The following is a 3,386-nucleotide window of genomic DNA, read 5'->3' on the forward strand; positions in this document are numbered from 1 at the left end:
TGCAAGGTGCCAGAGCCTGGGAAATCACTTCCTAAGCCCAAGGTGGGGAGCAGAGTCAGCCCAAGCATCTGGGGAGCTTAGCCATCAGCAACATGGAATCTTTGAGCAGGCCGGCTGCTGCCTCCCTGTCCAGGCATCTGGAGGCCTCATTGTCCACCCTCAGGCCACCATCCCCAAGACCAGAAAGACACTATGTGGAAGCAGGATGAACCTGGCCAAGTGCCAAGGCCAGCAAAGCACTCACCCCTTCTCTGCTGTGCTCCTCTATCCCCCAGCTCAGGCACCTGGGGATGCTATATAAGAAGGATGGAAGGCATGAACCCTAGAGGCAGACAGGTCTGTTTTAATACTGTGTGTGACCTTGGGCAAGTGACTTCATTTCTCTAAGCCTCAGTTTCCTAAGCTATAAAATGGGAATAACACCAGCAAGTCTCCTTTAGAAAGTTATAAAGATTAAATAATAAAATTCATATATTGCATTGAGCTCCGAGCACACATATTAAGTGAATGATAACTGGTAGTGCTGCCATAATTATTATCTGTCCCTTACTGTGTTCCCAGGATCTACCCAGGATACTTTAATGCTGTCCAACCTAAAAGAGTCTGAATCCGTTGAACATTTATAATTCTTTAAAGAGGAGCTCAGTTAACTGAAACGAGAGGAGAGGCCCAGCAGGTTCTAAGGAAAGAGCTGCTATCCTTTTTTGCCCCCACCAGCAGGGCCCTACATGGTTCTGCTGCTGTCCTTACCTTTTCACATCCAAAAGCTCAGGGAGGTCTTGCTGCATCTTCCCCATGTGGGAACCAAGCCCCGCCACCTGAGGACCAAGTTCCATAGCCTGGAAGCTGTGGGCCTCTCCAGCTGCTTGAGAGCGGGGTGAATGCATGCCTGGCCAAAAAAGTGATGACAAGGATCACACCTTTGCTCAGTGTCATCCTTTCTGGCTTTCCAATGAGGATTCTCAAACTTCTCTCCATAAAGATGACTCATGGGCAATAATACCAGCAGCAGAAGTGGCCCCTTTCTTTATGATGGGGGATTTCAGGGGAACCAAAATCTAGCTACAAAGTTTTGTTGCAACTGTGAATGTAGACTGGCTGGAAGGGGAGCAGGGAAAAGGCTGAGACCCACATCCCCAAAGATGTGGGCCATGGAGAAAAGCAGGCACATAAAGCACTCCTCTAGGTCCCAGGCACTGGCCTCACTAGGTGGAGTCATGCAAGGAGTTAACAACCCCCCCCCCTCCCCACCCCAGCATCATCATCTCAGCCACATCTGTAAAGACAAAAGGAAGCAAAATGCAGAGACCACTGCTGTCGGAGGGTCTAGGCTCCTTCATCTACTAGAGGCTGCTGCTGGTTAACCTGTGGCAGTGATATCGGCACTTGTGTGTCAGCTCAAGGACCCTGGTATTCCTAGGCAAGCTACCCTGGCATTCATTCCAGATGAGACCAAGAACAAGGACTGAGGTCAGTTGGTGATCCTGGCCACACTGTGCTCCTTAAAGCTGAGGCCAGAGTCAAGCTCTCCACAGGGTACAGCACTCTCCCTGTGCCAGTCACCAGCAGGTGTTGGCACTATAGTGAGGAATTGGCCCTGCTGGGGGCCCTGCATCCCTATTCAGAGGGAGCACAGGGATCCTCAGCTTTCTCTGAGCCATGAGTGGTATGAGATGGGCCATGGAGGGGCTGCCTCCTGCCTTTGTACCAGTATACCCAGGTCAAGTCCCCTGGCTATCTGGCCAGTACAGTTCTTACCTGGAAGCAGGGCAGCTGTCCCACCCAGATCCAGGCCAGAATGTGGTGTGGGAGAGAAGCCAAAGTAAAGTGAATCCAAGCATCTAGGATGGCTATTTTGTTGGATGAGTCCCAGGCTGGGAACCTTGCTGCCCCTATCCTGAGGAATGGGGTCTGAGACTAATCCTGGTCAGACCTGTATAACGAGAAGCCTGAGAATGAGTGGAGTGTTGGGGGTAGGGGATGAGAGGTGTGAATATCAATGTGCCAAACCTCTTCACATTTCTTGTAGAGGTTCTTTTGTTAAATGCCCAAATCTCAGACCCTCCCATGGAGCGCAAGAGGTTGGGTCAAAGTGGGCCCCACAGCCTGAAACCCCATCCCTTGGCTGGCCTGGAAATTTCAGCCAGTTACCACATGGGGCACTACCTCCTGCCACCAATCGACAGGCAGCAAAGCAAGGCGTCTGACATCCTCAGTAAGGGCCATGAGGAGGGGCTAGCAGATTTCCTGGGTGGGGATGGAAGGATAGGGTTTAGGGAGGGGCCTTCTTGAGCTCCTAGGTCATGTTTCAGGAGGAAGATAAACACCATACCAGGTTCTGCCAGGTATGTGACTTGGTCAGTCTCCTCCTTCTGCCCCTCCCACTCAGACTGGCTCCTGCTCTCCCCACCCTCTGTGCATGTGTTCTTCCTGTGATTCTCTTTATCATGGTGTATAATTCTCTGTTTGCCAGATAATGTGTCTCCCCTATGGACTGTGAGTCTGCAGGGTGGTACTAGCAGGATGGCTGGGGCTATGCTTATCTTCATCACTGTCTCCCTAGTATTTGGCACAGGGCCTAGCACATAGTAGGTGTTTTATACACATTTGGTGAATGAATGAGTTAAAGAATAAATTCCTCCACCAGACACCACGAGCTTTCCAAGGGCAGGGACTACTTCTTGTTTATTTTTTATCTCCAACCCCTGGCATGGCGCCTGGCACAAAATAGGTACTCACTAAATTGTGTGGGATGGAAGACTCGCTGGGTGAAAGTGGGCCATGAGAAGTCTTTGCAGATGTGTCCATGAGACTCCTGTCTCTATCCCTTCCCACCCCTGACATACTGGGGACATGGCCTTCTCCTCTAAGTAGCTCTCCTGGGAACAAAGGTGTCCCCTGCAGGGCTGAGAAGGGGGAAGGGTAGTGCCTGATTCTAGAAGAGGGTGGGAGGTGAGGCCTCTGGTGGGTAAACTGCGGGTGCTCTTCCAGGCTGATTGCTGCATTCAGATGAATAGGGAAGGTCCGTGGGAGCCACGCCTGGTCAGCACTCACCTCTGAGAAAAAGCTCAAAGAAGATGCAGAGTTGGCAGCAGAGCTCCCACAAGTGCCACTCTTCAGACATGAAGGTCTTGTGGTCACGTGGGGCTCTGGATTTCAGCCCGCTCCTTGATTTCACAGAACCAGGAAGTCTCAGAGACACACGGAACCGAAGGACAGAGGGCACAGGTGTGGGATATTGTACTGGGCTTGGAGTAGATCTGCACTGTCAGTAGGCATAGCATTAGTCAGTTCGTGATGTTCCTGGGAAGCGAGGCTCCCTCAGGGAAGCAGTCTCTCAGGCTCTTGACCATAAGATCAATAATAGATCAATTGCTTTTCTTTCT

General features: G+C 51.2%; 1 long non-coding RNA gene across 1 annotated transcript; it reads right to left on the reverse strand.

The window, feature by feature from the left end:
* Positions 1 to 771: 771 nt before the first annotated feature.
* Positions 772 to 3,113, reverse strand: LOC118643498. Its single transcript, XR_004962001.1, has 3 exons — positions 3,055 to 3,113; positions 1,759 to 1,933; positions 772 to 889 (listed from the first exon to the last, which is right to left on the reverse strand). It is a non-coding gene; the product is annotated as an uncharacterized LOC118643498 (long non-coding RNA).
* Positions 3,114 to 3,386: the final 273 nt, after the last annotated feature.

This window comes from Molossus molossus, unplaced genomic scaffold, assembly GCF_014108415.1.
Source record: "Molossus molossus isolate mMolMol1 unplaced genomic scaffold, mMolMol1.p scaffold_m16_p_4, whole genome shotgun sequence".
Lineage (NCBI taxonomy): Eukaryota > Metazoa > Chordata > Mammalia > Chiroptera > Molossidae > Molossus > Molossus molossus.